At 39.6% G+C, this 12,857-nt stretch overlaps 1 protein-coding gene and 3 long non-coding RNA genes across 8 annotated transcripts in view; 1 reads left to right on the forward strand and 3 right to left on the reverse strand.

The window, feature by feature from the left end:
- Nucleotides 1-12,857, reverse strand: part of LOC144030571 (homeobox protein PKNOX1-like) — a 248,430-nt gene that overhangs the window by 60,633 nt on the left and 174,940 nt on the right. The window lies entirely within an intron of this gene.
- Nucleotides 1,049-4,704, reverse strand: LOC144030721 (uncharacterized). The gene is made up of 3 exons (XR_013287336.1): nt 4,017-4,704; nt 2,514-2,567; nt 1,049-1,623 (listed from the first exon to the last, which is right to left on the reverse strand). It is a non-coding gene; the product is annotated as an uncharacterized LOC144030721 (long non-coding RNA).
- Nucleotides 7,807-9,230, forward strand: LOC144030525 (uncharacterized). The gene is made up of 3 exons (XR_013287282.1): nt 7,807-8,230; nt 8,606-8,715; nt 8,782-9,230. It is a non-coding gene; the product is annotated as an uncharacterized LOC144030525 (long non-coding RNA).
- LOC144030524 (uncharacterized) lies at nt 9,084-11,462 on the reverse strand. Of its 2 annotated transcripts, none has more exons than XR_013287281.1 (4): nt 10,378-11,462; nt 9,940-10,111; nt 9,371-9,519; nt 9,084-9,269 (listed from the first exon to the last, which is right to left on the reverse strand). It is a non-coding gene; the product is annotated as an uncharacterized LOC144030524 (long non-coding RNA). The 2 variants fall into 2 exon arrangements; XR_013287280.1 differs by having other exon boundaries at nt 10,303-11,462.

Below are 12,857 nucleotides of genomic sequence, written 5' to 3' on the forward strand. Positions count from 1 at the left end.
TATATGTTTTTGGTAAATGTGAATAGGTTAAGTGCACTTGTGTATATATATATAACTTGGGTTATATATATCATTTATTATTTTATTATTATTATTTTTAATAATCAGTAAATGAAAATTGTATTAATAATGAAATAAGTTTAAATATATTTAGTAAAAGGGGTAGGACTAGATAAGTTTTTAACTTCTTCCTACTCCCTTTTGAACATGTAAGTTATGATTAATTGAATGATTATGTTATTGGGATTTTCTTCTATTTTGATTGTTGTTGTTTTTTGTTTTATCTCTGCTGTTCATTTGTTTATATGTTCAAAAAAATAATAAAAGGAAAGGAAATGTACTGGCTTCTATGGATCTCACTCTGCCTTATCGATCCTTCCCTCCTTCCTCTCTTTAGTTTTTCCTCTGGGCTCTTGAGATCTCGCTAAATTTGCTGGAATTTAGAGGCTTCCGGGGTTGGCGTAAGACTTTGATTTTGTAATCATGGGGAAGGCAGGAAGTGTTTGGTCGGTGCTGGATTTCACTTTGATTTACCTTTCTTTTCTCTTTATTTCTTTTTTTTTCTGACCTTTTCTCTGGTCTCCTGACCATTTAAATCTCACGACTCTGGCAAGATTCTGAAGTACCTGGTTAAGGCGAAGGGTAATGGGATATTTATAAGGTTTTAGGTGAATGAATGAGTATAAATTTATACGTATTTGCACGCACGCACACGCACGCGCACGCACGCAAACGCACGCAAACGCACACACGCAAACGCACGCAAACGCACACACGCAAACGCACGCACGCAAACGCACGCACACATACACACAAAAAAAAGAAAAAAAAAAGAGCAATGATGACAATCGGTAAGACTACCGAATGAACAATTCTGAGCTCTTTTAAAAAAACAAAAAAAAAAAAAAAAAAAAAAAAGAACAAAGGTGCCGGGATTTTGGGAAAAGTGCTGATTTTGGAAGTGTCAGATTGCCACCTCAAGCCAGTGGTTTATCATAGGGCCATAAATTGGTGCATATTCTGCTATTTTAATGTATTCTGTCATGTAAATCACAAGGCTGTTGCACAAAAGTAATTAATGTAGATATTAACATTTATCAATTTGTTGTGTTTCTGTTTCAGATTTGCCACTTCTACCAATCTGGGTGTGTTCCGCGCAGGGAGTGGAAGAACATCAGAACCTCTGAATGGTGGGACGCTGTAATTATGTTTGCATTACTGTTTGTCAAAAATAAAAACATTAAAAAGAATTCATTGAGCATAAGTTTTTATTCGTGTGGAAAAAAAAACAGAACCACAAAAGTGATATGAAAACAAAAGCATTTATTACTTATGCATTTGGCTTATTTGTGTCCACAAGTCTGTTTTGGACTGCCAGGAAGCCCATTTGGAACTCTCTGTCGTGCCTTTGTTCAACCAGATCATGTGCCACGTGTTGATCTTCCTTGCGCTCCTCGCTTCTGAGGTCAACTTCCTCCTTGTGCTGCTCGCGTCTGAGTTCAAGGTCCTCCTTGTGCAACTGCATTTCTTCTAAGTACATTGCACTCGTGGACTCCCCCTTCTTTTCATCAAATTGGTGCAGGTATTCCAAAAATAGGTGGTCTCGGTCCCGTGTCCGCTAACCTATAGGGATGTAAATGTACAATGAGTGACAGTAAATACTTTTGATGAGCTTCCAGCTACATGACTTTGAACTTATTGGAACTTGACAAAGGGGCAGGAAACTCTGTTCGAGTGGCGCAGTTTCTGCTTGTGGACGGACCATCCTCGCTTGTACCTTCCTAACGCATCGACTTAAACGGTTTCAACAGATTCGTGCAATGAGTAAGAGTACAGTACAATGATTTAGGTAGGGGTAAAACACGGCACTCACGTTAATGTACTTTCATTTTTCATAGTTACAGAACAGAATATGCCACACTACATTGCCAAATATGGCGGCATGCACTTGAAGCTTTTTTAGGCAATACACACTAGTAAAATTGCAGGAATGTAACTTTTTTTTTTCCCCCCTTTCTCAATGCACCATTATGAGTGAAATGAAAATTGTATATGTGAGTATGAGGATTTATTATTGTGTATGCCTATGAATTTCATGTACATACGTTAATGACAAATGCACGCATGTGTTAAGGTGCAATTGTTTACACAAGCAGGATTACACATTTTCTTTTAGTACATTCCAGTAAAAGAAAATGTGTAGTAAATTAATACATTCCAGTAATGTACTTTTTTTTTTTTTTTTTATGAAATGAGTCAGTAGATATAAAGAATGGGTAGGACTAGACAAGTTTTTAACTTCTTTCTACTCCTTTGAACATGTAAACTATTATGAATGATTGCAATAAGTTTCTTCTTTCTTTTAAAATGTTAACTGCTACTCATTTGTTTATAATGTCCAATAAACAAACACACTGCCTTATTCAACGAAGCAAAATTAATTGTGAGTGGGGTGTTGCTTTAAAAGTTTTAAATGAAGCTTTTGAAGTTATATAAAATGAAATGAAACATACCAGGACTGTTCAGGGAGGCATCATAACGTAAAGGAGAGCACAGAGAAGGTCCAGCTGTAAGTCACGGTACATAACATTATTTTTCTTACGTTTCAGTTTCCCTAGAACTGTTTACGAGTTGTTGTTTTTTTTGTTTTTTTGTTTTTTTTATGAGTTGTTAGGTGATGAGGCTAACAAGTTAAAACGTTTTACCCCGGGTTTTCACCGGTTGCGGTTGCGGTGCGGTTGCGGTGCGGTCCGGCGACGCAAGCAATTAGATTCCATTCATTCGAATGGTGCAGTTTACACCGCTTGCGGGTGCGTTGCGTGTCGACTGCGGAAGGCCTGCGGCGTGCCGCAAGCCTTCCGCAAGGATAGACCTATTTTCTATTTTTGCAGGACGCCGCAGCGGTAGGCCTCCGGCAAATGGCAAGCTAGCACAAAACACATCGAGCGGGACAGGAAGACCGAGGCAGTTTCAAAATAAATTTCCGGTTACCTTTCAGAATAAAACACTCGCCAGCTCCTATTTCGCAAGTTTTTCAGCAAAACGTGACGTGGGCGTCGCCGGGCCATGTGCTCATTCACGGTTTAGACACCAGCGAACATGGACGAGGAGAGGTTTATATTGGAGGTGGAAAACCACAAAATAATATATGACACGGCACATCCTTTTTATAAGGACTGTAATGTATTGTGAGTTTGATGTTCGCGATTGCTTGTTGTGCCCGTCTCGCTTGCCGTACTGAGCGGCAGCCGGACGCGGAAGACAGAAATAAAGAGTGGACCCGCACTGACCCGACTCTCGTTATTAATATACTTTATAAGGACAACCAAAAAAAGGATGCTGCATGGAATCTCATAGCAGAAGAAGAAGAAAAGGTTAAATCAAAAGAAGTCCACCTCTCTTTCTGCTTCTCTGTTGAGCACAGACTTTCTGTATGTTTGTCGTTGTGAAATGCCACATGATCGCGCGCGCGCGGTCCCGCGAGACACGTTGGGAAGTGGGCGGCGACGGAGATGCCGGACCGCAGCTGTGCGGAGCCGGTGTGGATTGACAAAAAAATTGACCCGTCCGGAGCACGCAGTCAAGACGCACCGCACCGCAACCGCACCGCAACCGCATCCGGTGAAAACCCGGGGTAAGTTACGTTGAATGCAGAGCTTTGTATTAAGGAAAAAAAACAAAAAACAAAACGAAGTGGTTGTTTTGCTTTTAACAGTGAATAGTATGCCTAGCTTCCACACGTCCTTTTCACGAAGCTTTTCAATTTCGTCACTGAAAGCAGGGCTATTTCGCCGTTAGCTGCCTACAATACTTTTCGTTTACTAGGTTAATTGATTTAGGAATGATTTCACATTACATGGGCTCGGAGTTGCCCTGGATGCGTGACTTTGCCAAGCTTAAGCAAACATGCTACGCTAACAGTTTAATGCTAGCGCGGTGTAAAAGCCACGTTGCGACCAAGCATCAACCTAAATAAATATATATACAAAGATGTGCATGAGGCAATTCTGTCTTACCTTCGTGTGTTAGCAAGGCTGTTGGCAATGAATCCTCGCACACTGCCGTGTCCTTGCACATTGCTTCCAGCATGGTGATTGCAGAGTCCTCCTTTGTACTATTGGTGGTACAACCCATCCGGTGGCCGAGAATGTCATCCAGTCTTTCATACATTTATTAATTTTGCGGTCATTTCCACTGTGGTTGTTGTGGTCCTTGAGTTTCCTTTAGTCCTGTTGGAATTTCTTTAGTTTTTCCCTCACCTGCTTTTGTGTGTGTAATGTTAACTCTGCTAGCTTCGCGGTTATTATCGTTTCTTGTTGGACTTTCGAAGTGCCGTTGGGTCTCCTCGTCCCATGTTTGCTCAGGAGAGCCTGTACTTCCTCGTCCGTCCACCTCTCGGTTTTTTAATCCTTCCATTGCCGAAATGTTTGAAGAAAAAGTCGTAGCGCCCGATAGAGTATAGTAAAGAAGAAATGGCGGCTTTACCGCGGGAAAAAAAAAAAAACATCTAACCAAAACGACACACCTCCTCATCCAGTCAACCAATCATAACACACTAGACAACACGCCCCCACCTTGTGTCGTTCAGGGTACACCCAAATACCCTCCTCATGCCTAGGAATTTAGGTAGTACCGTTCCGACCCCCCCAGACCCGGAACTGGTTTTGTGTGTGAACGCAAACTTTGGACAAACTCCCCCGGAACATATGGAAGTTCCATCATAAGTTCCTGCGGTGTGAAAGCGCCTATTGTGGGCTGTTACATATGTCTACAAATTTTTGTAGCTCTAGCTGCTTCGTACAACTGGGAATTCTTCATTAAGAAGAATTTTTTTCCTTTGCAAACAAGTGCATGCCACGGCAACAGCGTGCGACGAAATAAAAAGCTTTCAATAACTTTTCATCTTCAACATCTTAAGATGAATCACACCAAGTTTGAAGATGATGGGATAAACTCTGTAGGAGGAGTTTGTTAAAATAAGACCCCTATGAAATGGCCAAAAAAATGGCAACATGTTCCAAAGTAAATCAAAATGGTGGACTTTCTGTTAGGTTTAGCACATGGTTCAAAAAGAGTTTTTTGTACCTTGAGGGCTGTTACATATGTCTTCAAATTTTGGTAACTCTAGGTGAAACGTACAGCCGGGAATGCTTCTTTAAGTAAGAATTTTGAAACGCAAAATTTGGTGCCCCGCCTCTGGCGGACTTCCTGTTGGGTTTAGCATATGGCACCAACAGACTTTTTTGTAGATCATAGTCTGTTACATATGTGTAACAATTTTCGTAGCTCTAGGTTAAACGTACAACCGGCAATACTACGTTAAGTAAGAATTTTGAAACTCTAAATTTGATGCCCCGCCGCCGTCATATAGTATGTCAAAAACTTTAGATTTTTTACCATGATGTTGTCCCAGGTGTTGAGATGGTACATCCCAAGTTTGAACTCAATCGGGTTAACCGTGTAGGAGAAGTGGGCAAAAGTATGACCCCTGTAAATGTGCAAAAATAGGCCAAAATTGGACATTCAAATGATCATACCTCACTTCCTGTCTATTTTAGGGTACAACTATCAAAGAGGTTTTTGTTCATCTGGATGTGCTACAGGTGCCACACAATTTTCGTAGCCGTAGGACAATCGTAGCGGGACAGGGATCCGTTCAACCTATGTAGGTGGCGCTACAGAGCCATTTTTCTGTTATCATGTATGGCGACTTTAAAATATCAAATTTTTCGCCAGGCCTGATGTGCGTGTAAAGTTTGGTGAGTTTTCGTTCACGTTTAGTGTCTCAAAAATGCGATTGTTTGCGGAGAAGAAGAAGAAGAAGAATAAGAAGAATTCCTACAAAAACAATAGGGCCTCGCAGCGGCTCCGCCGCCAGTGCCGCCGCTGCTCGGGCCCTAATAATAATAATTTTTACAAAAACAATAGGGACCTCGCAGCGGTCGCTGCTCGGGCCCTAACTAGAGCTGCGAGCAGCTATAAAGGGCCCTCGCAGCTCGGGCCACGTTGGGGTACTTGCACGTTGGGGTACTTGCACGTTGGGGTACTCGCACGTTGGGGTACTGGCACATTAGGAGCAAAATTTCTTTGAACATGGCATGATAAACCTTTACATGTGGATTTTTTTTTTTGCCAGGTGTGATGTGTGTGTCAAGCTCAATGGGTTTTGCTGATTGTTAAGATCTGCAAAAATCAGCGTCTTTTTTTATTTTTTGGAAATGTATATATACCCAACATCGCTCGTACTCATTGCATGATGTTGCTTTTATTGTCCATAGAGGCTATCAAAAATAAATAAAACAAAATAAAAAAGTACATATGTTTGGATCGGTTTGATACCAGTGAACATCTTGAGTAGTGGAAAGTAAAAGAATATTCATAAATGACTTAGTTATAATACTTACAATGAGTTCACAAATTTTGTACAAAATACCGTGTTTTTTTTTTTTATGCCTCAAGGACAAGGTGGCGCTGTATTAAAAACTGAACTTTGTCATAGAGATACCTTCAGGCCTTGACTAGAAATATACATGTCAAGTTTGGGATTTTTTAAAGCATGTACCGGGGAGTTATTCAAGCATATCCTTCATTCACGATACTGATTTTAACGTCCATAGAGGCTATCAAAAATAAATAAAACTAAATAAAAAATACACATGTTTGGATAGGTCTGATGCCAGTGAACATTTTGAGTGGTGGAAAGTAAAAGAATATTCATAAATGACTGATTTATCACACTGAGAATGAGTTTACAATTTTGGTAAAAATACCGTAAGTGGGGTATTTTTTTTTTCTGCCTCAAGGGCTAGGTGGCGCTGCATATATAACTGAATGTTGTCATAGAGATAGCTTCAGGCCTTGACGATAAACATACATGTCAAGTTTGGGATTTTTTGGAGCATGTACCGGGGAGTTATTTAGCATATCCTTTTTCAGTGCGAAACACAAATTTTGATGCCCCGCCTTCATCATATAGTATTTCAAAAAGTCAAGATTTTTCCCCCTGTCGTTGGCTCAGGTCTTGACATGGTCCAGGTCAAGTCTTAACTCAGTCGGATGAAACGTGTAGGAGAAGTGGGCAAAAGTCTGCCCCCTGTAAATGTGCTAAAATCGTAAAAAATGGGACATTCAAAAAGTCGTAGCTCGCTTCCTGTTCATTTTAGCACATGGGTCCAAGAGACTTTTTTGCAGGTCTTGGGCTCCCTCATACACCTAAAAATATTCGTCGTTCTTGCTTAAACGTACAATTGGGGCTGCTTCATAAAAAATTTCTAGGGGGCGCTATTGAGTCTTTTTTTCAAAAATAGCACAATCAACAATAAAATATTGCTCATTTTACCAGGCCAGATGTGTGTGCCAAGTTTCATGAGTTTCTGTGCATGTTTATACCCTCAAAACTGGCGTTGTTTTCTTGGCGAACAACGCTTAGCCACGCCCACAGCCATTCGCGAAAACTAACAAACTTCATGTTGTGACATCATGAAGGCCGAAACCCTCATCTGAGCAAATATGAGGTAGGTCCAGTTAACGTGTTGGGAGAAAAATGTAGAAGAAAATTCGTAAGAAAAAAAAAATGCCACTCAGTGGCGCTATCAGTAAGATGAAATATAAGTTCGTAGATGTCTTTAGGGCTGGACTCTCATCAAATGTGTGAAATTTTGAGAAGATAGGATCATCTGGGTCAAGTTCATGCAGCTTTTATTGTCACGAAAAATCTTCAGACTTTGCGTTACCGTAGCGGCCACGCCCTTTGGCGAAAAGTTACAATATTCGGTGTGGGGCATGATCAACATCTTAAAGGCCAAATGTGAAGTAATTTCATAAAATACCATATAGGGTCACAATTGAAGCATTGAAACACTGTCCAACAAATAAAGTATGAAAAAATAATTTATATGTTATATATTTGACGAAATAATCTCTTTTCCGAAGTTCGAGCCTGGCGGGCGACAAACCCGGAAGTGATACGTCACACCGGGAACAGCGATGGCAGCGCTCCATACAGACGCTATACAAAGCCACTCAAACGTCGATTCAGACAGCGATGTCAGCGATAGGTTGAGCGAAAATGAGGAGAACCAAGTTTTTAAAGAGTTGGAGGAAGAGGAGGAGGTTGGCATTTTATACGTTGGACTTTACATGTACGAGCCAAATGCTAATCAGGATGCTGATAATGCGCCCAGACACCTGACATGGAATGGAGACAAGACCCGTCGAAATTACAAGATGGGTAAGATATATATATAGGCAGTGGTATTTTTTTATGATTTGAAGATGCCAACATTTGCACATAATTTTATATTTTTGTCTGATGACATTTAAAAAAAAAATAAAAAATCAGACTATGTTTTTAAAGCAGTTAGTCAGTACTTGAGTATTCTTTTCAGCAATTTTTATTTTTTTTACTTGTACTTGAGAGATTTATCAATGACTATTTCTTACTTTTGTACATGATTCCGTCCACGTACTTGTATATTTTGAAACAAATGTTTTCATAAACAGAATTATTGACTGATTGGTATAGCAATACACTTGTTCAATAACATTTCTGCTCATGGTGTCATCGCTCAGTATTTTACTTTTTTTTTTTTTATATAAATTTCAGGCGTACTTGTGGTAATTGCCAGCAAATGCCTACAGCTGTAGAATGTGTTTGCTGCCATGAAATTCAAGAAGTAGTGACTACGTCTACAAGGAGAGGAACACTTCAATCAGGTACTGGACTGCATCACTGATCATCCTGGATTCAATGCTGTGTGCCTGAACCCATATGGATTATAGGTGGCATGGATGACCTACAAGCAGCAGTACAAAGGCAAGGCATTTGATGGGCCACAGGATGCCAAGTATAGACATATTGCCGACAGACAATTGGTGCGCTGGTGCTGGAAGTTTCTTGGTCTGGACAACCGTGTTCTGCTCCCAGCATGTTGCAATGTCTTGTATCAGGGCACATTTTCCACCACCAGGAGAAGAGGAGTCAGCTGTATTCAAAGGGTTTCGTGTTTCACAGAGAAATGTTCCAGAACTGTGATTTGTACTGGTTGCATCATAATAAGAATAAACAAATGAGGACAACTTAATACAAGGAATATGATTCTTTATTTCCTGAGGAATCTCGTATGGTGCTCAGCAATAACATTTGACTTGTCCGGTCTGTTCACTGCTGCTGTAAGAAATTGTGGCTCGACTACCACATCATTCGGTTTTGTACTTATTTGGAACGTCAATCACTTTCATCGCCTCTGAAAGGCAGTCAGTCACATAGTCTACAAAAAAAATAAAAAATTGGGATGATAAATATTTGGGTGACATATGGGTTACACTCAGTAATGCATCTGCCTGGAATATTTTTTGTTTCATAACTTACCATAAGTTTCATCCACCAATATCTTTCTCAGAGAATAGCCACCACTCTTATATTTGGGATAAACGATGCAGTAGGAGTGTATTCCTTCCTTCGTCACTTTCTGTGGTCTCCCAGCATTTTCATTATAATGCATAGCAGCGAGAATGATTCTGGAATTGAACAAAAATTGCCTTATAAAGAAATTGTCACATTGTGATGAAATAGCTTTATATCTCTAAGTTCTACATTTCATCCATATGTTCTACTAGTCATGGACAAATCACACTTGAAGAAGCACATTATATATATATATATATATATATATATATATATATATATATATATATATATATATATATATATATATATATATATATATATATATGTTTTTTTTTCGATTCTTTGAGATGGCATTTTTGGTTGAACAGATGCAGTGGAAATTTAATAAATTTCCATTGCACTAGCTGTTATGTTTAAGCCATGAGCACCATCTAGAGGAGCCTCAAAGCAAGTGCTTCATTACGTTACTTTCCCCCCTCATCACCACTATAGTCTCCATTTCATACATATCAAAGTTTTCTTAAACGCACCTGCTTTTCATTCCTTTGTACGAGAAGTTGTACATCTTTGGGGCAAAGTGATTCACCACACTGTGAAAAGCTTACACACCACTGGTCTGTCCGAGGTGAGACATCTTCATGACATCGTTGACAAACATGGTATTTGTCAGGAGTTCCACCACTGCGACATTGACTTCAGTACCTTCAAATGAATTTCATTTCCTTAGTTTGTTATAAATGTTGGTTGGCATGTGACAGATGTTTGGTTGTTCTACAGATACAAGGTATGACAATATTTATATTTTCAGGTTAAACTAGCAACAACTCTAAGAATAAAAATATAAATAATACCTGGTAAGTACATAGTGACAAAAACAACTCCGCCTAACTTACTTTTATCCACACTATGTGGTGGCATAACTTCATCATCTTCGCTGTTAGAACAGGATTGATCCTGCAATAACTGACCCTCGTAATCAGCCATTTCTTGTTCAGAGGCAGCTGCAGAGGTGATAGCCTCAGCTACGGCTCGCTTCCTTTCTCGGTTAGCTGCTGCTGCACGCTGGGCAGGTGGATTTTGAATCTGCTGCTGGTCTTGTGGAGGCAGGTGAATTGTTGGGACAGCAGTCGTATTGAGCAATGACCTGCAGAAACATAAGGTGACACTAAAAATATGCGTCGCTCATAAAACCTATAAAACCTACCGGCAAAAAATAAAAAATAAAAAAAATAAAAAACAACTATCACATTTCATCTAACCCTGCCTTACCAAATATTTAATTATTTAATGACTCATAAAATGCAGTAAGATTGACATATGATTGGAAGTTTTTCAAAAGGACGTGTCATGTTCTTTGATCAACAAAGCAATGCTGCCAACCTATTGAAATTTACTTTCAGAACAATTTGTCTCACTGCCATTATTACTCATCGTTGATATGAATAGCACCGAGACGTTAGCTTTCGGTTCACGTCGCTAGTTTCTACTGTTCATTCCACAACTGTTGGAAGCTCTGCTTTGTCAAAGTCATCAGTGATCTATCCATAAATTCCACGTTTTTTTCTAAATAATTGTAATCATACTTACTTTTTTTGTAAATCCATTATCATAAGCAGACCGGTTGAGGAAGCAGGCATCTTCGAAGTGTTTGTAACAGAGAACACTCCTCGACGATGGCGTGAAATTCATTCGCTTCGTGCGAATGAAAGTTGACCATTTACGTGCCCTGTTATCTTTTGGCCACTCATACAACTTTTCTTTAGCTTGAGAACAATACATCACCACACATCGCCGGGTCATCTTACCGAGTAGCAATGCAAACAATGCAGTTCAATGGCCGACTTCTCTCGCGACTTCCCGGTGTGACGTCATTTCCGAAAATTTCCGAAGATTGTCGAAGAAAAGCATTTTCGTTGTCAAGGGCGTTGCTATGGGTTAAACTAAGAACCTGAAAGGGTTGCGTCAAAAAAAATAACGAAAATATGCTTACAATGGTTTAGCCATTGGTATTACTCAAAAACATGGTTGGCCAACCTTACTTCACATTTGGTCTTTAAGGCTTTTCTAACCAATTTTCAACTGGATCCCTTCAACGAGCTCGGCACAGTAGTTAAAAACGTAAAGTATGACATTTATTGTTACCACAAGGTGGCGCTATATGTATAACTGAATTTTATCATATAGATGTTTTCAGGCCGTGACTATTACGTTGCCTGAGAAGTTTGAGATTTTTTGGAGCTTGAACATGGGAGTTATTAAGCATTTGCTCTTTCTGGACAAATGAAATTTTAAAGGCAATATTTGATGCCCCGCCCCCGTCATATAGTATTTTGAAAGGGCAAGATGTTTTGCCCAGTTGTTCTCTCAGGTCTTGAGATGATAAATGCCAAGTTTGAAGTCAACTGGATGAAAAATGTTTGCAAAGGGGGAAAAAGCATGACCACAGTGAATGTGCCAAAATAGGCCAAAATTGGACATTAAAAAATTAATAAAACACTTCCTGTACATTTTTGCTCCATGGTCCCAATTGACTTTTTGTGCATCCCGGGGTGCTACACGTGCCTACCAATTTTCGTAGCTCTAGGTCAAACATGCCGGGATTGGTTTTTATTTTTCTACGCTAGGGGGGCGCTATAGAGACGCATTGTTATGACAACTTCATAATATCCAATTTTTCGCCGGGCCCAAGGAGTGTGCAAAATTTGGTGAGTTTTCGGAAATGCTTAGGTCTTCAAAAATGCGATCGTTTACGGAGAAGAAGAAGAAGAAGAAGAAGAAGAAGAACTAGAGCTGCGAGCACCTATAAAGGGCCCTCGCAGCCCGGGCCACGTTGGAGTCCTTGCACGTTGGGGTACTTGCACGTTGGGGTACTGGCACGTTGGGGTACTGGCATATTGGAAGCAAAATTTCTTTGAAAATGGCATAATAAACGTTTACATGTAGAAGATTTTTTTTGCCAGTGTCTGTCAAGCTCAACGGATTTTGGTGATTGTTAAGACCTGCAAAAATCAGCGTCCTTATTTATTTTTAGGCAATGAGTTGCCCTGATTGGTATTTTTTTGTAAAAGTGTTTATACACATCATCGCACGTTGTACTCATTGCACAATGTTTACTTGTATTGTCCAAAGGGGCAATCAAAAATGAATAAAACAAAATGGAAACGTACATACGTTTGGATCGGTGTGAAGCCAGTGAACAATTTGAGTGGTGGAAACTAAAAGAATATTCATAAATGACTTCGTTATCACACTTAGAATGAGTGTACATTTTTTGTACAAAATAACGTATGTGGGGTATTTTTTTAATTTTTTTTATATAAGCCTCAACGGCTAGGTGGCGCTGTATTTATAACTGAATGTTGTCATAGAGATACCTTCAGGCCTTGATTATAAGCATACATGTCAAGTTTGGGATTTTTTTTGGAGCATGTACCGTGGAGTTATTAAG

The sequence above is a fragment of the Festucalex cinctus genome, chromosome 11, assembly GCF_051991245.1.
Source record: "Festucalex cinctus isolate MCC-2025b chromosome 11, RoL_Fcin_1.0, whole genome shotgun sequence".
Classification (NCBI taxonomy): Eukaryota; Metazoa; Chordata; class Actinopteri; order Syngnathiformes; family Syngnathidae; genus Festucalex; species Festucalex cinctus.